This window comes from Telmatherina bonti, assembly GCF_933228915.1.
Source record: "Telmatherina bonti genome assembly, chromosome: 20".
NCBI lineage: Eukaryota > Metazoa > Chordata > Actinopteri > Atheriniformes > Telmatherinidae > Telmatherina > Telmatherina bonti.
Window position 1 is genome coordinate 2252990 of NC_136618.1, and position 25070 is coordinate 2278059.

At 53.9% G+C, this 25070-nt stretch overlaps 1 protein-coding gene across 2 annotated transcripts in view; it reads left to right on the forward strand.

Moving 5' to 3' along the window:
- ncf2 (neutrophil cytosolic factor 2) overlaps positions 1 to 25070 on the forward strand; it is a gene marked incomplete at its 3' end in the record, with an annotated part of 90433 nt that overhangs the window by 23870 nt on the left and 41493 nt on the right. The window lies entirely within an intron of this gene.

A 25070-nucleotide genomic window follows, 5' to 3' on the forward strand; every position in this document is an offset into this window, starting at 1 on the left:
TCCACCAGTTATTATCCCAGGCCAGCCGTTCCACCAGTTATTATCCCAGACCAGCCGTTCCACCAGTTATTATCCCAGACCAGCCGTTCCACCAGTTATTATCCCACCGACCAGCCGTTCCACCAGTTATTATCCCACCGACCAGCCGTTCCACCAGTTATTATCCCAGACCAGCCGTTCCACCAGTTATTATCCCACCGACCAGCCGTTCCACCAGTTATTATCCCAGACCAGCCGTTCCACCAGTTATTATCCCAGACCAGCCGTTCCACCAGTTATTATCCCAGACCAGCCGTTCCACCAGTTATTATCCCAGACCAGCCGTTCCACCAGTTATTATCCCACCGACCAGCCGTTCCACCAGTTATTATCCCACCGACCAGCCGTTCCACCAGTTATTATCCCACCGACCAGCCGTTCCACCAGTTATTATCCCAGACCAGCCGTTCCACCAGTTATTATCCCAGACCAGCCGTTCCACCAGTTATTATCCCACCGACCAGCCGTTCCACCAGTTATTATCCCAGACCAGCCGTTCCACCAGTTATTATCCCACCGACCAGCCGTTCCACCAGTTATTATCCCAGACCAGCCGTTCCACCAGTTATTATCCCAGACCAGCCGTTCCACCAGTTATTATCCCAGACCAGCCGTTCCACCAGTTATTATCCCAGACCAGCCGTTCCACCAGTTATTATCCCAGGCCAGCCGTTCCACCAGTTATTATCCCAGACCAGCCGTTCCACCAGTTATTATCCCAGACCAGCCGTTCCACCAGTTATTATCCCACCGACCAGCCGTTCCACCAGTTATTATCCCACCGACCAGCCGTTCCACCAGTTATTATCCCACCGACCAGCCGTTCCACCAGTTATTATCCCAGACCAGCCGTTCCACCAGTTATTATCCCAGACCAGCCGTTCCACCAGTTATTATCCCAGACCAGCCGTTCCACCAGTTATTATCCCAGGCCAGCCGTTCCACCAGTTATTATCCCAGACCAGCCGTTCCACCAGTTATTATCCCAGACCAGCCGTTCCACCAGTTATTATCCCACCGACCAGCCGTTCCACCAGTTATTATCCCACCGACCAGCCGTTCCACCAGTTATTATCCCACCGACCAGCCGTTCCACCAGTTATTATCCCAGACCAGCCGTTCCACCAGTTATTATCCCAGACCAGCCGTTCCACCAGTTATTATCCCACCGACCAGCCGTTCCACCAGTTATTATCCCAGACCAGCCGTTCCACCAGTTATTATCCCAGACCAGCCGTTCCACCAGTTATTATCCCAGACCAGCCGTTCCACCAGTTATTATCCCAGACCAGCCGTTCCACCAGTTATTATCCCAGGCCAGCCGTTCCACCAGTTATTATCCCAGGCCAGCCGTTCCACCAGTTATTATCCCAGACCAGCCGTTCCACCAGTTATTATCCCAGACCAGCCGTTCCACCAGTTATTATCCCAGACCAGCCGTTCCACCAGTTATTATCCCACCGACCAGCCGTTCCACCAGTTATTATCCCACCGACCAGCCGTTCCACCAGTTATTATCCCACCGACCAGCCGTTCCACCAGTTATTATCCCAGACCAGCCGTTCCACCAGTTATTATCCCAGACCAGCCGTTCCACCAGTTATTATCCCACCGACCAGCCGTTCCACCAGTTATTATCCCAGACCAGCCGTTCCACCAGTTATTATCCCAGACCAGCCGTTCCACCAGTTATTATCCCAGACCAGCCGTTCCACCAGTTATTATCCCAGACCAGCCGTTCCACCAGTTATTATCCCAGGCCAGCCGTTCCACCAGTTATTATCCCAGGCCAGCCGTTCCACCAGTTATTATCCCAGACCAGCCGTTCCACCAGTTATTATCCCAGACCAGCCGTTCCACCAGTTATTATCCCAGACCAGCCGTTCCACCAGTTATTATCCCACCGACCAGCCGTTCCACCAGTTATTATCCCACCGACCAGCCGTTCCACGAGTTATTATCCCACCGACCAGCCGTTCCACCAGTTATTATCCCACCGACCAGTCGTACCACCAGTTATTATCCCAGACCAGCCGTTCCACCAGTTATTATCCCAGACCAGCCGTTCCACCAGTTATTATCCCAGACCAGCCGTTCCACCAGTTATTATCCCAGGCCAGCCGTTTCACCAGTTATTATCCCAGACCAGCCGTTCCACCAGTTATTATCCCAGACCAGCCGTTCCACCAGTTATTATCCCAGACCAGCCGTTCCACCAGTTATTATCCCACCGACCAGCCGTTCCACCAGTTATTATCCCACCGACCAGCCGTTCCACCAGTTATTATCCCACCGACCAGCCGTTCCACGAGTTATTATCCCACCGACCAGCCGTTCCACCAGTTATTATCCCACCGACCAGCCGTTCCACCAGTTATTATCCCACCGACCAGCCGTTCCACCAGTTATTATCCCACCGACCAGCCGTTCCACCAGTTATTATCCCACCGACCAGCCGTACCACCAGTTATTATCCCAGACCAGCCGTACCACCAGTTATTATCCCACCGACCAGCCGTTCCACCAGTTATTATCCCAGACCAGCCGTACCACCAGTTATTATCCCACGGACCAGCCGTTCCACCAGTTATTATCCCACCGACCAGCCGTTCCACCAGTTATTATCCCACCGACCAGCCGTTCCACCAGTTATTATCCCACCGACCAGCCGTTCCACCAGTTATTATCTCACCGACCAGCCGTACCACCAGTTATTATCCCAGACCAGCCGTACCACCAGTTATTATCCCACCGACCAGCCGTTCCACCAGTTATTATCCCACCGACCAGCCGTACCACCAGTTATTATCCCACCGACCAGTCGTACCACCAGTTATTATCCCACCGACCAGCCGTTCCACCAGTTATTATCCCACCGACCAGTCGTACCACCAGTTATTATCCCACCGACCAGCCGTTCCACCAGTTATTATCCCACCGACCAGCCGTTCTACCAGTTATTATCCCACCGACCAGCCGTTCCACCAGTTATTATCCCACCGACCAGCCGTTCCACCAGTTATTATCCCACCGACCAGCCGTTCCACCAGTTATTATCCCACCGACCAGCCGTTCCACCAGTTATTATCCCACCGACCAGCCGTTCCACCAGTTATTATCCCACCGACCAGCCGTTCCACCAGTTATTATCCCACCGACCAGCCGTTCCACCAGTTATTATCCCACCGACCAGCCGTTCCACCAGTTATTATCCCACCGACCAGCCGTACCACCAGTTATTATCCCAGACCAGCCGTACCACCAGTTATTATCCCAGACCAGCCGTACCACCAGTTATTATCCCACCGACCAGCCGTACCACCAGTTATTATCCCAGACCAGCCGTACCACCAGTTATTATCCCACCGACCAGCCGTACCACCAGTTATTATCCCACCGACCAGCCGTTCCACCAGTTATCCAATCTACCAGTCGTACCACCAGTTATTATCCCACCGACCAGCCGTACCACCAGTTATTATCCCACCGACGAGCCGTTCCACCAGTTATTATCCCAGACCAGTCGTTCCACCAGTTATTATCCCACCGACCAGTCGTACCACCAGTTATATCCCAGACCAGTCGTTCCACCAGTTATTATCCCACCGACCAGTCGTACCACCAGTTATTATCCCACCGACCAGCCGTTCCACCAGTTATTATCCCACCGACCAGCCGTTCCACCAGTTATTATCCCACCGACCAGCCGTTCCTCCAGTTATTATCCCACCGACCAACCGTTCCACCAGTTATTATCCCACCGACCAGTCGTACCACCAGTTATTATCCCACCGACCAGTCGTACCACCAGTTATATCCCAGACCAGCCGTTCCACCAGTTATTATCCCACCGACCAGCCGTTCCACCAGTTATTATCCCACCGACCAGTCGTTCCACCAGTTATTATCCCACCGACCAGCCGTTCCACCAGTTATTATCCCAGACCAGCCGTACCACCAGTTATTATCCCACCGACCAGCCGTTCCACCAGTTATTATCCCACCGACCAGCCGTACCACCAGTTATTATTCCACCGACCAGCCGTTCCACCAGTTATTATCCCACGGACCAGCCGTACCACCAGTTATTATCCCACCGACCAGCCGTTCCACCAGTTATTATCCCACCGACCAGCCGTACCACCAGTTATTATTCCACCGACCAGTCGTACCACCAGTTATTATCCCACCGACCAGTCGTACCACCAGTTATTATCCCACCGACCAGCCGTTCCACCAGTTATTATCCCACCGACCAGCCGTTCCACCAGTTATTATCCCACCGACCAGCCGTTCCACCAGTTATTATCCCACCGACCAGCCGTTCCACCAGTTATTATCCCACCGACCAGCCGTTCCACCAGTTATTATCCCACCGACCAGCCGTTCCACCAGTTATTATCCCACCGACCAGCCGTTCCACCAGTTATTATCCCACCAACCAGCCGTTCCACCAGTTATCATCCCACCGACCAGCCGTACCACCAGTTATTATCCCACCGACCAGCCGTACCACCAGTTATTATCCCAGACCAGCCGTACCACCAGTTATTATCCCACCGACGAGCCGTTCCACCAGTTATTATCCCAGACCAGCCGTTCCACCAGTTATTATCCCACCGACCAGCCGTTCCACCAGTTATTATCCCACCGACCAGCCGTTCCACCAGTTATTATCCCACCGACCAGCCGTACCACCAGTTATTATTCCACCGACCAGCCGTTCCACCAGTTATTATCCCACCGACCAGCCGTTCCACCAGTTATTATCCCACCGACCAGCCGTTCCACCAGTTATTATCCCACCGACCAGCCGTTCCACCAGTTATTATCCCACCGACCAGCCGTACCACCAGTTATTATCCCAGACCAGCCGTTCCACCAGTTATTATCCCACGGACCAGCCGTACCACCAGTTATTATCCCACCGACCAGCCGTTCCACCAGTTATTATCCCACCGACCAGCCGTTCCACCAGTTATCCCACCGACCAGCCGTTCCACCAGTTATTATCCCACCGACCAGTCGTTCCACCAGTTATTATCCCACCGACCAGCCGTTCCACCAGTTATTATCCCACCGACCAGCCGTTCCACCAGTTATTATCCCACCGACCAGCCGTTCCACCAGTTATTATCCCACCGACCAGCCGTTCCACCAGTTATTATCCCACCGACCAGCCGTTCCACCAGTTATTATCCCACCGACCAGCCGTTCCACCAGTTATTATCCCACCGACCAGTCGTTCCACCAGTTATTATCCCACCGACCAGCCGTTCCACCAGTTATTATCCCACCGACCAGCCGTTCCACCAGTTATTATCCCACCGACCAGTCGTTCCACCAGTTATTATCCCACCGACCAGTCGTACCACCAGTTATATCCCAGACCAGCCGTTCCACCAGTTATTATGCCACTGACCAGCCGTTCCACCAGTTATTATCCCACCGACCAGCCGTTCCACCAGTTATTATCCCACCGACCAGCCGTTCCACCAGTTATTATCCCAGACCAGCCGTTCCACCAGTTATTATCCCACCGACCAGCCGTTCCACCAGTTATTATCCCACCGACCAGTCGTTCCACCAGTTATTATCCCACCGACCAGTCGTACCACCAGTTATTATCCCACCGACCAGCCGTTCCACCAGTTATTATCCCACCGACCAGCCGTTCCACCAGTTATTATCCCACCGACCAGCCGTTCCTCCAGTTATTATCCCACCGACCAACCGTTCCACCAGTTATTATCCCACCGACCAGTCGTACCACCAGTTATTATCCCACCGACCAGCCGTTCCACCAGTTATTATCCCACCGTCCAGCCGTACCACCAGTTATTATTCCACCGACCAGCCGTACCACCAGTTATTATCCCACCGACCAGCCGTTCCACCAGTTATTATCCCACCGACCAGCCGTACCACCAGTTATTATCCCACCGACCAGCCGTACCACCAGTTATTATCCCACCGACCAGTCGTTCCACCAGTTATTATTCCACCGACCAGCCGTTCCACCAGTTATTATCCCACGGACCAGCCGTACCACCAGTTATTATCCCACCGACCAGACGTTCCACCAGTTATTATCCCACCGACCAGCCGTACCACCAGTTATTATTCCACCGACCAGTCGTACCACCAGTTATTATCCCACCGACCAGTCGTACCACCAGTTATTATCCCACCGACCAGCCGTTCCACCAGTTATTATCCCACCGACCAGCCGTTCCACCAGTTATCCCACCGACCAGTCGTACCACCAGTTATTATCCCACCGACCAGCCGTTCCACCAGTTATTATCCCACCGACCAGCCGTTCCACCAGTTATTATCCCACCGACCAGCCGTTCCACCAGTTATTATCCCACCGACCAGCCGTTCCACCAGTTATTATGCCACCGACCAGCCGTTCCACCAGTTATTATCCCAGACCAGCCGTACCACCAGTTATTATCCCACCGACCAGCCGTACCACCAGTTATTATCCCACCGACCAGCCGTTCCACCAGTTATTATCCCACCGACCAGCCGTTCCACCAGTTATTATCCCACCGACCAGCCGTACCACCAGTTATTATCCCACCGACCAGCCGTTCCACCAGTTATTATCCCAGACCAGCCGTACCACCAGTTATTATCCCACGGACCAGCCGTTCCACCAGTTATTATCCCACCGACCAGCCGTACCACCAGTTATTATCCCACCGACCAGCCGTACCACCAGTTATTATCCCACCGACCAGCCGTACCACCAGTTATTATCCCACCGACCAGCCGTACCACCAATTATCCCACCGACCAGCCGTACCACCAGTTATTATCCCACCGACCAGCCGTACCACCAGTTATTATCCCACCGACCAGTCGTACCACCAGTTATTATCCCACCGACCAGCCGTTCCACCAGTTATTATCCCACCGACCAGCCGTTCCACCAGTTATTATCCCACCGACCAGCCGTTCCACCAGTTATTATCTCACCGACCAGCCGTACCACCAGTTATTATCCCAGACCAGCCGTACCACCAGTTATTATCCCACCGACCAGCCGTTCCACCAGTTATTATCCCACCGACCAGCCGTACCACCAGTTATTATCCCACCGACCAGTCGTACCACCAGTTATTATCCCACCGACCAGCCGTTCCACCAGTTATTATCCCACCGACCAGTCGTACCACCAGTTATTATCCCACCGACCAGCCGTTCCACCAGTTATTATCCCACCGACCAGCCGTTCTACCAGTTATTATCCCACCGACCAGCCGTTCTACCAGTTATTATCCCACCGACCAGCCGTTCCACCAGTTATTATCCCACCGACCAGCCGTTCCACCAGTTATTATCCCACCGACCAGCCGTTCCACCAGTTATTATCCCACGGACCAGCCGTTCCACCAGTTATTATCCCACCGACCAGCCGTTCCACCAGTTATTATCCCACCGACCAGCCGTTCCACCAGTTATTATCCCACCGACCAGCCGTTCCACCAGTTATTATCCCACCGACCAGCCGTTCCACCAGTTATTATCCCACCGACCAGCCGTTCCACCAGTTATTATCCCACCGACCAGCCGTTCCACCAGTTATTATCCCACCGACCAGCCGTTCCACCAGTTATTATCCCACCGACCAGCCGTACCACCAGTTATTATCCCAGACCAGCCGTACCACCAGTTATTATCCCAGACCAGCCGTACCACCAGTTATTATCCCACCGACCAGCCGTACCACCAGTTATTATCCCAGACCAGCCGTACCACCAGTTATTATCCCACCGACCAGCCGTACCACCAGTTATTATCCCACCGACCAGCCGTTCCACCAGTTATCCAATCTACCAGTCGTACCACCAGTTATTATCCCACCGACCAGCCGTACCACCAGTTATTATCCCACCGACCAGCCGTTCCACCAGTTATTATCCCACCGACCAGGCGTACCACCAGTTATTATCCCACCGACCAGTCGTACCACCAGTTATTATCCCACCGACCAGCCGTTCCACCAGTCATTATCCCACGACCAGCCGTTCCACCAGTTATTATCCCACCGACCAGTCGTACCACCAGTTATTATCCCACCGACCAGCCGTTCCACCAGTTATTATCCCACCGACCAGCCGTTCCACCAGTTATTATCCCACCGACCAGCCGTACCACCAGTTATTATCCCAGACCAGCCGTACCACCAGTTATTATCCCACCGACGAGCCGTTCCACCAGTTATTATCCCAGACCAGTCGTTCCACCAGTTATTATCCCACCGACCAGTCGTACCACCAGTTATATCCCAGACCAGTCGTTCCACCAGTTATTATCCCACCGACCAGTCGTACCACCAGTTATTATCCCACCGACCAGCCGTTCCACCAGTTATTATCCCACCGACCAGCCGTTCCACCAGTTATTATCCCACCGACCAGCCGTTCCTCCAGTTATTATCCCACCGACCAACCGTTCCACCAGTTATTATCCCACCGACCAGTCGTACCACCAGTTATTATCCCACCGACCAGTCGTACCACCAGTTATATCCCAGACCAGCCGTTCCACCAGTTATTATCCCACCGACCAGCCGTTCCACCAGTTATTATCCCACCGACCAGTCGTTCCACCAGTTATTATCCCACCGACCAGCCGTTCCACCAGTTATTATCCCAGACCAGCCGTACCACCAGTTATTATCCCACCGACCAGCCGTTCCACCAGTTATTATCCCACCGACCAGCCGTACCACCAGTTATTATTCCACCGACCAGCCGTTCCACCAGTTATTATCCCACGGACCAGCCGTACCACCAGTTATTATCCCACCGACCAGCCGTTCCACCAGTTATTATCCCACCGACCAGCCGTACCACCAGTTATTATCCCACCGACCAGTCGTACCACCAGTTATTATCCCACCGACCAGTCGTACCACCAGTTATTATCCCACCGACCAGCCGTTCCACCAGTTATTATCCCACCGACCAGCCGTTCCACCAGTTATTATCCCACCGACCAGCCGTTCCACCAGTTATTATCCCACCGACCAGCCGTTCCACCAGTTATTATCCCACCGACCAGCCGTTCCACCAGTTATTATCCCACCGACCAGCCGTTCCACCAGTTATTATCCCACCGACCAGCCGTTCCACCAGTTATTATCCCACCAACCAGCCGTTCCACCAGTTATTATCCCACCGACCAGCCGTACCACCAGTTATTATCCCACCGACCAGCCGTACCACCAGTTATTATCCCAGACCAGCCGTACCACCAGTTATTATCCCACCGACGAGCCGTTCCACCAGTTATTATCCCAGACCAGCCGTTCCACCAGTTATTATCCCACCGACCAGCCGTTCCACCAGTTATTATCCCACCGACCAGCCGTTCCACCAGTTATTATCCCACCGACCAGCCGTACCACCAGTTATTATTCCACCGACCAGCCGTTCCACCAGTTATTATCCCACGGACCAGCCGTTCCACCAGTTATTATCCCACCGACCAGCCGTTCCACCAGTTATTATCCCACCGACCAGCCGTTCCACCAGTTATTATCCCACCGACCAGCCGTACCACCAGTTATTATCCCAGACCAGCCGTTCCACCAGTTATTATCCCACGGACCAGCCGTACCACCAGTTATTATCCCACCGACCAGCCGTTCCACCAGTTATTATCCCACCGACCAGCCGTACCACCAGTTATTATCCCACCGACCAGCCGTTCCACCAGTTATCCCACCGACCAGCCGTTCCACCAGTTATTATCCCACCGACCAGTCGTTCCACCAGTTATTATCCCACCGACCAGCCGTTCCACCAGTTATTATCCCACCGACCAGCCGTTCCACCAGTTATTATCCCACCGACCAGCCGTTCCACCAGTTATTATCCCACCGACCAGCCGTTCCACCAGTTATTATCCCACCGACCAGCCGTTCCACCAGTTATTATCCCACCGACCAGCCGTTCCACCAGTTATTATCCCACCGACCAGTCGTTCCACCAGTTATTATCCCACCGACCAGCCGTTCCACCAGTTATTATCCCACCGACCAGCCGTTCCACCAGTTATTATCCCACCGACCAGTCGTTCCACCAGTTATTATCCCACCGACCAGTCGTACCACCAGTTATATCCCAGACCAGCCGTTCCACCAGTTATTATGCCACTGACCAGCCGTTCCACCAGTTATTATCCCACCGACCAGCCGTTCCACCAATTATTATCCCACCGACCAGCCGTTCCACCAGTTATTATCCCAGACCAGCCGTTCCACCAGTTATTATCCCACCGACCAGCCGTTCCACCAGTTATTATCCCACCGACCAGTCGTTCCACCAGTTATTATCCCACCGACCAGTCGTACCACCAGTTATTATCCCACCGACCAGCCGTTCCACCAGTTATTATCCCACCGACCAGCCGTTCCACCAGTTATTATCCCACCGACCAGCCGTTCCTCCAGTTATTATCCCACCGACCAACCGTTCCACCAGTTATTATCCCACCGACCAGTCGTACCACCAGTTATTATCCCACCGACCAGCCGTTCCACCAGTTATTATCCCACCGACCAGCCGTACCACCAGTTATTATTCCACCGACCAGCCGTACCACCAGTTATTATCCCACCGACCAGCCGTTCCACCAGTTATTATCCCACCGACCAGCCGTACCACCAGTTATTATCCCACCGACCAGCCGTACCACCAGTTATTATCCCACCGACCAGTCGTTCCACCAGTTATTATTCCACCGACCAGCCGTTCCACCAGTTATTATCCCACGGACCAGCCGTACCACCAGTTATTATCCCACCGACCAGACGTTCCACCAGTTATTATCCCACCGACCAGCCGTACCACCAGTTATTATTCCACCGACCAGTCGTACCACCAGTTATTATCCCACCGACCAGTCGTACCACCAGTTATTATCCCACCGACCAGCCGTTCCACCAGTTATTATCCCACCGACCAGCCGTTCCACCAGTTATCCCACCGACCAGTCGTACCACCAGTTATTATCCCACCGACCAGCCGTTCCACCAGTTATTATCCCACCGACCAGCCGTTCCACCAGTTATTATCCCACCGACCAGCCGTTCCACCAGTTATTATCCCACCGACCAGCCGTACCACCAGTTATTATCCCACCGACCAGTCGTACCACCAGTTATTATCCCACCGACCAGTCGTACCACCAGTTATTATCCCACCGACCAGCCGTTCCACCAGTTATTATCCCACCGACCAGCCGTTCCACCAGTTATTATCCCACCGACCAGCCGTTCCACCAGTTATTATCCCACCGACCAGCCGTTCCACCAGTTATTATCCCACCGACCAGCCGTTCCACCAGTTATTATCCCACCGACCAGCCGTTCCACCAGTTATTATCCCACCGACCAGCCGTTCCACCAGTTATTATCCCACCAACCAGCCGTTCCACCAGTTATTATCCCACCGACCAGCCGTACCACCAGTTATTATCCCACCGACCAGCCGTACCACCAGTTATTATCCCAGACCAGCCGTACCACCAGTTATTATCCCACCGACGAGCCGTTCCACCAGTTATTATCCCAGACCAGCCGTTCCACCAGTTATTATCCCACCGACCAGCCGTTCCACCAGTTATTATCCCACCGACCAGCCGTTCCACCAGTTATTATCCCACCGACCAGCCGTACCACCAGTTATTATTCCACCGACCAGCCGTTCCACCAGTTATTATCCCACGGACCAGCCGTTCCACCAGTTATTATCCCACCGACCAGCCGTTCCACCAGTTATTATCCCACCGACCAGCCGTTCCACCAGTTATTATCCCACCGACCAGCCGTACCACCAGTTATTATCCCAGACCAGCCGTTCCACCAGTTATTATCCCACGGACCAGCCGTACCACCAGTTATTATCCCACCGACCAGCCGTTCCACCAGTTATTATCCCACCGACCAGCCGTACCACCAGTTATTATCCCACCGACCAGCCGTTCCACCAGTTATCCCACCGACCAGCCGTTCCACCAGTTATTATCCCACCGACCAGTCGTTCCACCAGTTATTATCCCACCGACCAGCCGTTCCACCAGTTATTATCCCACCGACCAGCCGTTCCACCAGTTATTATCCCACCGACCAGCCGTTCCACCAGTTATTATCCCACCGACCAGCCGTTCCACCAGTTATTATCCCACCGACCAGCCGTTCCACCAGTTATTATCCCACCGACCAGTCGTTCCACCAGTTATTATCCCACCGACCAGCCGTTCCACCAGTTATTATCCCACCGACCAGCCGTTCCACCAGTTATTATCCCACCGACCAGTCGTTCCACCAGTTATTATCCCACCGACCAGTCGTACCACCAGTTATATCCCAGACCAGCCGTTCCACCAGTTATTATGCCACTGACCAGCCGTTCCACCAGTTATTATCCCACCGACCAGCCGTTCCACCAGTTATTATCCCACCGACCAGCCGTTCCACCAGTTATTATCCCACCGACCAGCCGTTCCACCAGTTATTATGCCACCGACCAGCCGTTCCACCAGTTATTATCCCAGACCAGCCGTACCACCAGTTATTATCCCACCGACCAGCCGTACCACCAGTTATTATCCCACCGACCAGCCGTTCCACCAGTTATCCCACCGACCAGTCGTACCACCAGTTATTATCCCACCGACCAGCCGTTCCACCAGTTATTATCCCACCGACCAGCCGTACCACCAGTTATTATCCCACCGACCAGCCGTTCCACCAGTTATTATCCCAGACCAGCCGTACCACCAGTTATTATCCCACGGACCAGCCGTTCCACCAGTTATTATCCCACCGACCAGCCGTACCACCAGTTATTATTCCACCGACCAGCCGTTCCACCAGTTATTATCCCACGGACCAGCCGTACCACCAGTTATTATCCCACCGACCAGCCGTTCCACCAGTTATTATCCCACCGACCAGCCGTACCACCAGTTATTATTCCACCGACCAGTCGTACCACCAGTTATTATCCCACCGACCAGTCGTACCACCAGTTATTATCCCACCGACCAGCCGTTCCACCAGTTATTATCCCACCGACCAGCCGTTCCACCAGTTATCCCACCGACCAGTCGTACCACCAGTTATTATCCCACCGACCAGCCGTTCCACCAGTTATTATCCCACCGACCAGTCGTACCACCAGTTATTATCCCACCGACCAGCCGTTCCACCAGTTATTATCCCACCGACCAGCCGTACCACCAGTTATTATCCCACCGACCAGCCGTTCCACCAGTTATTATCCCACCGACCAGCCGTTCCACCAGTTATTATCCCAGACCAGCCGTACCACCAGTTATTATCCCACCGACCAGCCGTTCCACCAGTTATTATCCCAGACCAGCCGTACCACCAGTTATTATCCCACCGACCAGCCGTTCCACCAGTTATTATCCCACCGACCAGTCGTACCACCAGTTATTATCCCACCGACCAGCCGTTCCACCAGTTATTATCCCACCGACCAGCCGTACCACCAGTTATTATCCCAGACCAGCCGTACCACCAGTTATTATCCCACCGACCAGCCGTTCCACCAGTTATTATCCCAGACCAGCCGTACCACCAGTTATTATCCCACCGACCAGCCGTTCCACCAGTTATTATCCCAGACCAGCCGTACCACCAGTTATTATCCCACCGACCAGCCGTTCCACCAGTTATTATTCCACCGACCAGCCGTTCCACCAGTTATTATCCCACCGACCAGCCGTTCCACCAGTTATTATCCCACCGACCAGCCGTTCCACCAGTTATTATCCCACCGACCAGCCGTTCCACCAGTTATTATCCCACCGACCAGCCGTTCCACCAGTTATTATCCCACCGACCAGCCGTTCCACCAGTTATTATCCCACCGACCAGCCGTTCCACCAGTTATTATCCCACCGACCAGCCGTACCACCAGTTATTATCCCACCGACCAGCCGTTCCACCAGTTATTATCCCAGACCAGCCGTACCACCAGTTATTATCCCACCGACCAGCCGTTCCACCAGTTATTATCCCACCGACCAGTCGTACCACCAGTTATTATCCCACCGACCAGTCGTACCACCAGTTATTTTCCCACCGACCAGCCGTACCACCAGTTATTATCCCACCGACCAGTCGTACCACCAGTTATTATCCCACCGACCAGCCGTTCCACCAGTTATTATCCCACCGACCAGCCGTTCCACCAGTTATTATCCCACCGACCAGTCGTACCACCAGTTATTATCCCACCGACCAGCCGTTCCACCAGTTATTATCCCACCGACCAGCCGTACCACCAGTTATTATCCCAGACCAGCCGTACCACCAGTTATTATCCCACCGACCAGCCGTTCCACCAGTTATTATCCCACCGACCAGCCGTACCACCAGTTATTATCCCACCGACCAGTCGTACCACCAGTTATTATCCCACCGACCAGCCGTTCCACCAGTTATTATCCCACCGACCAGTCGTACCACCAGTTATTATCCCACCGACCAGCCGTTCCACCAGTTATTATCCCACCGACCAGCCGTTCCACCAGTTATTATCCCACCGACCAGCCGTTCCACCAGTTATTATCCCACCGACCAGCCGTTCCACCAGTTATTATCCCACCGACCAGCCGTTCCACCAGTTATTATCCCACCGACCAGTCGTACCACCAGTTATTATCCCACCGACCAGCCGTTCCACCAGTTATTATCCCACCGACCAGCCGTTCCACCAGTTATTATCCCACCGACCAGCCGTTCCACCAGTTATTATCCCACCGACCAGCCGTACCACCAGTTAGTATCCCACCGACCAGCCGTTCCACCAGTTATTATCCCAGACCAGCCGTACCACCAGTTATTATCCCACCGACCAGCCGTTCCACCAGTTATTATCCCAGACCAGCCGTACCACCAGTTATTATCCCACCGACCAGCCGTACCACCAGTTATTATCCCACCGACCAGCCGTTCCACCAGTTATCCCATCTACCAGTCGTACCACCAGTTATTATCCCACCGACCAGCCGTACCACCAGTTATTATCCCACCGACCAGCCGTTCCACCAGTTATTATCCCACCGACCAGCCGTTCCACCAGTTATTATCCCACCGACCAGCCGTACCACCAGTTATTATCCCACCGACCAGTCGTACCACCAGTTATTATCCCACCGACCAGCCGTTCCACCAGTTATTATCCCACCGACCAGTCGTACCACCAGTTATTATCCCACCGACCAGTCGTACCACCAGTTATTATCCCACCGACCAGCCGTACCACCAGTTATTATCCCACCGACCAGCCTTTCCACCAGTTATTATCCCACCGACCAGTCGTACCACCAGTTATTATCCCACCGACCAGCCGTTCCACCAGTTATTATCCCACCGACCAGCCGTTCCACCAGTTATTATCCCACCGACCAGCCGTACCACCAGTTATTATCCCAGACCAGCCGTACCACCAGTTATTATCCCACCGACCAGCCGTTCCACCAGTTATTATCCCACCGACCAGCCGTACCACCAGTTATTATCCCACCGACCAGCCGTTCCACCAGTTATCCCATCTACCAGTCGTACCACCAGTTATTATCCCACCGACCAGCCGTACCACCAGTTATTATCCCACCGACCAGCCGTTCCACCAGTTATTATCCCACCGACCAGCCGTTCCACCAGTTATTATCCCACCGACCAGCCGTTCCACCAGTTATTATCCCACCGACCAGCCGTTCCACCAGTTATTATGCCACCGACCAGCCGTTCCACCAGTTATTATCCCAGACCAGCCGTACCAACAGTTATTATCCCACCGACCAGCCGTTCCACCAGTTATTATCCCACCGACCAGCCGTTCCACCAGTTATCCCACCGACCAGTCGTACCACCAGTTATTATCCCACCGACCAGCCGTTCCACCAGTTATTATCCCACCGACCAGTCGTACCACCAGTTATTATCCCACCGACCAGCCGTTCCACCAGTTATTATCCCACCGACCAGCCGTTCCACCAGTTATTATCCCACCGACCAGCCGTACCACCAGTTATTATCCCACCGACCAGCCGTACCACCAGTTATTATCCCACCGACCAGCCGTTCCACCAGTTATTATCCCACCGACCAGCCGTTCCACCAGTTATTATCCCACCGACCAGCCGTACCACCAGTTATTATCCCAGACCAGCCGTACCACCAGTTATTATCCCACCGACCAGCCGTTCCACCAGTTATTATCCCACCGACCAGCCGTTCCACCAGTTATTATCCCACCGACCAGCCGTACCACCAGTTATTATCCCACCGACCAGCCGTTCCACCAGTTATCCCATCTACCAGTCGTACCACCAGTTATTATCCCACCGACCAGCCGTACCACCAGTTATTATCCCACCGACCAGCCGTTCCACCAGTTATTATCCCACCGACCAGCCGTTCCACCAGTTATTATCCCACCGACCAGCCGTTCCACCAGTTATTATCCCACCGACCAGCCGTTCCACCAGTTATTATGCCACCGACCAGCCGTTCCACCAGTTATTATCCCAGACCAGCCGTACCAACAGTTATTATCCCACCGACCAGCCGTTCCACCAGTTATTATCCCACCGACCAGCCGTTCCACCAGTTATCCCACCGACCAGTCGTACCACCAGTTATTATCCCACCGACCAGCCGTTCCACCAGTTATTATCCCACCGACCAGCCGTTCCACCAGTTATTATCCCACCGACCAGCCGTACCACCAGTTATTATCCCACCGACCAGCCGTTCCACCAGTTATTATCCCAGACCAGCCGTACCACCAGTTATTATCCCACCGACCAGCCGTTCCACCAGTTATTATCCCAGACCAGCCGTACCACCAGTTATTATCCCACAGACCAGCCGTACCACCAGTTATTATCCCACCGACCAGCCGTTCCACCAGTTATCCCATCTACCAGTCGTACCACCAGTTATTATCCCACCGACCAGCCGTACCACCAGTTATTATCCCACCGACCAGCCGTTCCACCAGTTATTATCCCACCGACCAGCCGTTCCACCAGTTATTATCCCACCGACCAGCCGTACCACCAGTTATTATCCCACCGACCAGTCGTACCACCAGTTATTATCCCACCGACCAGCCGTTCCACCAGTTATTATCCCACCGACCAGTCGTACCACCAGTTATTATCCCACCGACCAGTCGTACCACCAGTTATTATCCCACCGACCAGCCGTACCACCAGTTATTATCCCACCGACCAGCCGTTCCACCAGTTATTATCCCACCGACCAGTCGTACCACCAGTTATTATCCCACCGACCAGCCGTTCCACCAGTTATTATCCCACCGACCAGCCGTTCCACCAGTTATTATCCCACCGACCAGCCGTACCACCAGTTATTATCCCAGACCAGCCGTACCACCAGTTATTATCCCACCGACCAGCCGTTCCACCAGTTATTATCCCACCGACCAGCCGTACCACCAGTTATTATCCCACCGACCAGCCGTTCCACCAGTTATCCCATCTACCAGTCGTACCACCAGTTATTATCCCACCGACCAGCCGTACCACCAGTTATTATCCCACCGACCAGCCGTTCCACCAGTTATTATCCCACCGACCAGCCGTTCCACCAGTTATTATCCCACCGACCAGCCGTTCCACCAGTTATTATCCCACCGACCAGCCGTTCCACCAGTTATTATGCCACCGACCAGCCGTTCCACCAGTTATTATCCCAGACCAGCCGTACCAACAGTTATTATCCCACCGACCAGCCGTTCCACCAGTTATTATCCCACCGACCAGCCGTTCCACCAGTTATCCCACCGACCAGTCGTACCACCAGTTATTATCCCACCGACCAGCCGTTCCACCAGTTATTATCCCACCGACCAGTCGTACCACCAGTTATTATCCCACCGACCAGCCGTTCCACCAGTTATTATCCCACCGACCAGCCGTTCCACCAGTTATTATCCCACCGACCAGCCGTACCACCAGTTATTATCCCACCGACCAGCCGTACCACCAGTTATTATCCCACCGACCAGCCGTTCCACCAGTTATTATCCCACCGACCAGTCGTACCACCAGTTATTATCCCACCGACCAGCCGTTCCACCAGTTATTATCCCACCGACCAGCCGTTCCACCAGTTATTATCCCACCGACCAGCCGTACCACCAGTTATTATCCCAGACCAGCCGTACCACCAGTTATTATCCCACCGACCAGCCGTTCCACCAGTTATTATCCCACCGACCAGCCGTACCACCAGTTATTATCCCACCGACCAGCCGTTCCACCAGTTATCCCATCTACCAGTCGTACCACCAGTTATTATCCCACCGACCAGCCGTACCACCAGTTATTATCCCACCGACCAGCCGTTCCACCAGTTATTATCCCACCGACCAGCCGTTCCACCAGTTATTATCCCACCGACCAGCCGTTCCACCAGTTATTATCCCACCGACCAGCCGTTCCACCAGTTATTATGCCACCGACCAGCCGTTCCACCAGTTATTATCCCAGACCAGCCGTACCAACAGTTATTATCCCACCGACCAGCCGTTCCACCAGTTATTATCCCACCGACCAGCCGTTCCACCAGTTATCCCACCGACCAGTCGTACCACCAGTTATTATCCCCCCGACCAGCCGTTCCACCAGTTATTATCCCACCGACCAGTCGTACCACCAGTTATTATCCCACCGACCAGCCGTTCCACCAGTTATTATCCCACCGACCAGCCGTTCCACCAGTTATTATCCCACCGACCAGCCGTACCACCAGTTATTATCCCACCGACCAGTCGTTCCACCAGTTATCCCACCGACCAGCCGTTCCACCAGTTATTATCCCACCGACCAGCCGTTCCACCAGTTATTATCCCACGGACCAGCCGTACCACCAGTTATTATCCCACCGACCAGCCGTTCCACCAGTTATTATCCCACCGACCAGCCGTTCCACCAGTTATTGTCCCACCGACCAGCCGTTCCACCAGTTATTATCCCACCGACCAGCCGTTCCACCAGTTATTATCCCACCGACCAGCCGTTCCACCAGTTATTATCCCACCGACCAGCCGTTCCACCAGTTATTATCCCACCGACCAGCCGTACCACCAGTTATTATCCCACCGACCAGCCGTTCCACCAGTTATTATCCCAGACCAGCCGTACCACCAGTTATTATCCCACCGACCAGCCGTTCCACCAGTTATTATCCCAGACCAGCCGTACCACCAGTTATTATCCCACCGACCAGCCGTACCACCAGTTATTATCCCACCGACCAGCCGTTCCACCAGTTATCCCATCTACCAGTCGTACCACCAGTTATTATCCCACCGACCAGCCGTACCACCAGTTATTATCCCACCGACCAGCCGTTCCACCAGTTATTATCCCAGACCAGCCGTACCACCAGTTATTATCCCACCGACCAGTCGTTCCACCAGTTATCCCACCGACCAGCCGTTCCACCAGTTATTATCCCACCGACCAGCCGTTCCACCAGTTATTATCCCACCGACCAGCCGTTCCACCAGTTATTATCCCACCGACCAGCCGTTCCACCAGTTATCCCACCGACCAGCCGTTCCACCAGTTATTATCCCACCGACCAGCCGTTCCACCAGTTATTATCCCACCGACCAGCCGTTCCACCAGTTATCCCACCGACCAGCCGTACCACCAGTTATTATCCCACCGACCAGTCGTTCCACCAGTTATCCCACCGACCAGCCGTTCCACCAGTTATTATCCCAGACCAGCCGTACCACCAGTTATTATCCCACCGACCAGCCGTTCCACCAGTTATTATCCCAGACCAGCCGTACCACCAGTTATTATCCCACCGACCAGCCGTACCACCAGTTATTATCCCAGACCAGCCGTACCACCAGTTATTATCCCACCGACCAGCCGTACCACCAGTTATTATCCCACCGACCAGCCGTACCACCAGTTATTATCCCAGACCAGCCGTACCACCAGTTATTATCCCACCGACCAGCCGTACCACCAGTTATTATCCCACCGACCAGCCGTTCCACCAGTTATCCAATCTACCAGTCGTACCACCAGTTATTATCCCACCGACCAGCCGTACCACCAGTTATTATCCCACCGACCAGCCGTTCCACCAGTTATTATCCCACCGACCAGGCGTACCACCAGTTATTATCCCACCGACCAGTCGTACCACCAGTTATTATCCCACCGACCAGCCGTTCCACCAGTCATTATCCCACCGACCAGCCGTTCCACCAGTTATTATCCCACCGACCAGTCGTACCACCAGTTATTATCCCACCGACCAGCCGTTCCACCAGTTATTATCCCACCGACCAGCCGTTCCACCAGTTATTATCCCACCGACCAGCCGTACCACCAGTTATTATCCCAGACCAGCCGTTCCACCAGTTATTATCCCACGGACCAGCCGTACCACCAGTTATTATCCCACCGACCAGCCGTTCCACCAGTTATTATCCCACCGACCAGCCGTACCACCAGTTATTATCCCACCGACCAGCCGTTCCACCAGTTATCCCACCGACCAGCCGTTCCACCAGTTATTATCCCACCGACCAGTCGTTCCACCAGTTATTATCCCACCGACCAGCCGTTCCACCAGTTATTATCCCACCGACCAGCCGTTCCACCAGTTATTATCCCACCGACCAGCCGTTCCACCAGTTATTATCCCACCGACCAGCCGTTCCACCAGTTATTATCCCACCGACCAGCCGTTCCACCAGTTATTATCCCACCGACCAGCCGTTCCACCAGTTATTATCCCACCGACCAGTCGTACCACCAGTTATATCCCAGACCAGCCGTTCCACCAGTTATTATGCCACCGACCAGCCGTTCCACCAGTTATTATCCCACCGACCAGCCGTTCCACCAGTTATTATCCCACCGACCAGCCGTTCCACCAGTTATTATCCCAGACCAGCCGTTCCACCAGTTATTATCCCACCGACCAGCCGTTCCACCAGTTATTATCCCACCGACCAGTCGTTCCACCAGTTATTATCCCACCGACCAGTCGTACCACCAGTTATTATCCCACCGACCAGCCGTTCCACCAGTTATTATCCCACCGACCAGCCGTACCACCAGTTATTATCCCACCGACCAGCCGTACCACCAGTTATTATCCCAGACCAGCCGTTCCACCAGTTATTATCCCACGGACCAGCCGTACCACCAGTTATTATCCCACCGACCAGCCGTTCCACCAGTTATTATCCCACCGACCAGCCGTACCACCAGTTATTATCCCACCGACCAGCCGTTCCACCAGTTATCCCACCGACCAGCCGTTCCACCAGTTATTATCCCACCGACCAGTCGTTCCACCAGTTATTATCCCACCGACCAGCCGTTCCACCAGTTATTATCCCACCGACCAGCCGTTCCACCAGTTATTATCCCACCGACCAGCCGTTCCACCAGTTATTATCCCACCGACCAGCCGTACCACCAGTTATTATCCCACCGACCAGCCGTTCCACCAGTTATTATCCCAGACCAGCCGTACCACCAGTTATTATCCCACCGACCAGCCGTTCCACCAGTTATTATCCCAGACCAGCCGTACCACCAGTTATTATCCCACCGACCAGCCGTACCACCAGTTATTATCCCACCGACCAGCCGTTCCACCAGTTATCCCATCTACCAGTCGTACCACCAGTTATTATCCCACCGACCAGCCGTACCACCAGTTATTATCCCACCGACCAGCCGTTCCACCAGTTATTATCCCAGACCAGCCGTACCACCAGTTATTATCCCACCGACCAGTCGTTCCACCAGTTATCCCACCGACCAGCCGTTCCACCAGTTATTATCCCACCGACCAGCCGTTCCACCAGTTATTATCCCACCGACCAGCCGTTCCACCAGTTATTATCCCACCGACCAGCCGTTCCACCAGTTATCCCACCGACCAGCCGTTCCACCAGTTATTATCCCACCGACCAGCCGTTCCACCAGTTATTATCCCACCGACCAGCCGTTCCACCAGTTATCCCACCGACCAGCCGTACCACCAGTTATTATCCCACCGACCAGTCGTTCCACCAGTTATCCCACCGACCAGCCGTTCCACCAGTTATTATCCCAGACCAGCCGTACCACCAGTTATTATCCCACCGACCAGCCGTTCCACCAGTTATTATCCCAGACCAGCCGTACCACCAGTTATTATCCCACCGACCAGCCGTACCACCAGTTATTATCCCAGACCAGCCGTACCACCAGTTATTATCCCACCGACCAGCCGTACCACCAGTTATTATCCCACCGACCAGCCGTACCACCAGTTATTATCCCAGACCAGCCGTACCACCAGTTATTATCCCACCGACCAGCCGTACCACCAGTTATTATCCCACCGACCAGCCGTTCCACCAGTTATCCAATCTACCAGTCGTACCACCAGTTATTATCCCACCGACCAGCCGTACCACCAGTTATTATCCCACCGACCAGCCGTTCCACCAGTTATTATCCCACCGACCAGGCGTACCACCAGTTATTATCCCACCGACCAGTCGTACCACCAGTTATTATCCCACCGACCAGCCGTTCCACCAGTCATTATCCCACCGACCAGCCGTTCCACCAGTTATTATCCCACCGACCAGTCGTACCACCAGTTATTATCCCACCGACCAGCCGTTCCACCAGTTATTATCCCACCGACCAGCCGTTCCACCAGTTATTATCCCACCGACCAGCCGTACCACCAGTTATTATCCCAGACCAGCCGTTCCACCAGTTATTATCCCACGGACCAGCCGTACCACCAGTTATTATCCCACCGACCAGCCGTTCCACCAGTTATTATCCCACCGACCAGCCGTACCACCAGTTATTATCCCACCGACCAGCCGTTCCACCAGTTATCCCACCGACCAGCCGTTCCACCAGTTATTATCCCACCGACCAGCCGTTCCACCAGTTATTATCCCACCGACCAGCCGTTCCACCAGTTATTATCCCACCGACCAGCCGTTCCACCAGTTATTATCCCACCGACCAGCCGTTCCACCAGTTATTATCCCACCGACCAGCCGTTCCACCAGTTATTATCCCACCGACCAGCCGTTCCACCAGTTATTATCCCACCGACCAGCCGTTCCACCAGTTATTATCCCACCGACCAGTCGTACCACCAGTTATATCCCAGACCAGCCGTTCCACCAGTTATTATGCCACCGACCAGCCGTTCCACCAGTTATTATCCCACCGACCAGCCGTTCCACCAGTTATTATCCCACCGACCAGCCGTTCCACCAGTTATTATCCCAGACCAGCCGTTCCACCAGTTATTATCCCACCGACCAGCCGTTCCACCAGTTATTATCCCACCGACCAGTCGTTCCACCAGTTATTATCCCACCGACCAGTCGTACCACCAGTTATTATCCCACCGACCAGCCGTTCCACCAGTTATTATCCCACCGACCAGCCGTACCACCAGTTATTATCCCACCGACCAGCCGTACCACCAGTTATTATCCCAGACCAGCCGTTCCACCAGTTATTATCCCACGGACCAGCCGTACCACCAGTTATTATCCCACCGACCAGCCGTTCCACCAGTTATTATCCCACCGACCAGCCGTACCACCAGTTATTATCCCACCGACCAGCCGTTCCACCAGTTATCCCACCGACCAGCCGTTCCACCAGTTATTATCCCACCGACCAGTCGTTCCACCAGTTATTATCCCACCGACCAGCCGTTCCACCAGTTATTATCCCACCGACCAGCCGTTCCACCAGTTATTATCCCACCGACCAGCCGTTCCACCAGTTATTATCCCACCGACCAGCCGTTCCACCAGTTATTATCCCACCGACCAGCCGTTCCACCAGTTATTATCCCACCGACCAGCCGTTCCACCAGTTATTATCCCACCGACCAGTCGTACCACCAGTTATATCCCAGACCAGCCGTTCCACCAGTTATTATGCCACCGACCAGCCGTTCCACCAGTTATTATCCCACCGACCAGCCGTTCCACCAGTTATTATCCCACCGACCAGCCGTTCCACCAGTTATTATCCCAGACCAGCCGTTCCACCAGTTATTATCCCACCGACCAGCCGTTCCACCAGTTATTATCCCACCGACCAGTCGTTCCACCAGTTATTATCCCACCGACCAGTCGTACCACCAGTTATTATCCCACCGACCAGCCGTTCCACCAGTTATTATCCCACCGACCAGCCGTACCACCAGTTATTATCCCACCGACCAGCCGTTCCTCCAGTTATTATCCCACCGACCAACCGTTCCACCAGTTATTATCCCACCGACCAGTCGTACCACCAGTTATTATCCCACCGACCAGCCGTTCCACCAGTTATTATCCCACCGACCAGCCGTACCACCAGTTATTATTCCACCGACCAGCCGTACCACCCGTTATTATCCCACCGACCAGCCGTTCCACCAGTTATTATCCCACCGACCAGCCGTACCACCAGTTATTATCCCACCGACCAGCCGTACCACCAGTTATTATCCCACCGACCAGCCGTTCCACCAGTTATTATCCCACCGACCAGCCGTTCCACCAGTTATTATCCCAGACCAGCCGTTCCACCAGTTATTATCCCACCGACCAGCCGTTCCACCAGTTATTATCCCACCGACCAGTCGTTCCACCAGTTATTATCCCACCGACCAGTCGTTCCACCAGTTATTATCCCACCGACCAGTCGTACCACCAGTTATTATCCCACCGACCAGCCGTTCCACCAGTTATTATCCCAGACCAGCCGTACCACCAGTTATTATCCCACCGACCAGCCGTACCACCAGTTATTATCCCACCGACCAGCCGTTCCACCAGTTATCCCACCGACCAGCCGTTCCACCAGTTATTATCCCACCGACCAGTCGTTCCACCAGTTATTATCCCACCGACCAGCCGTTCCACCAGTTATTA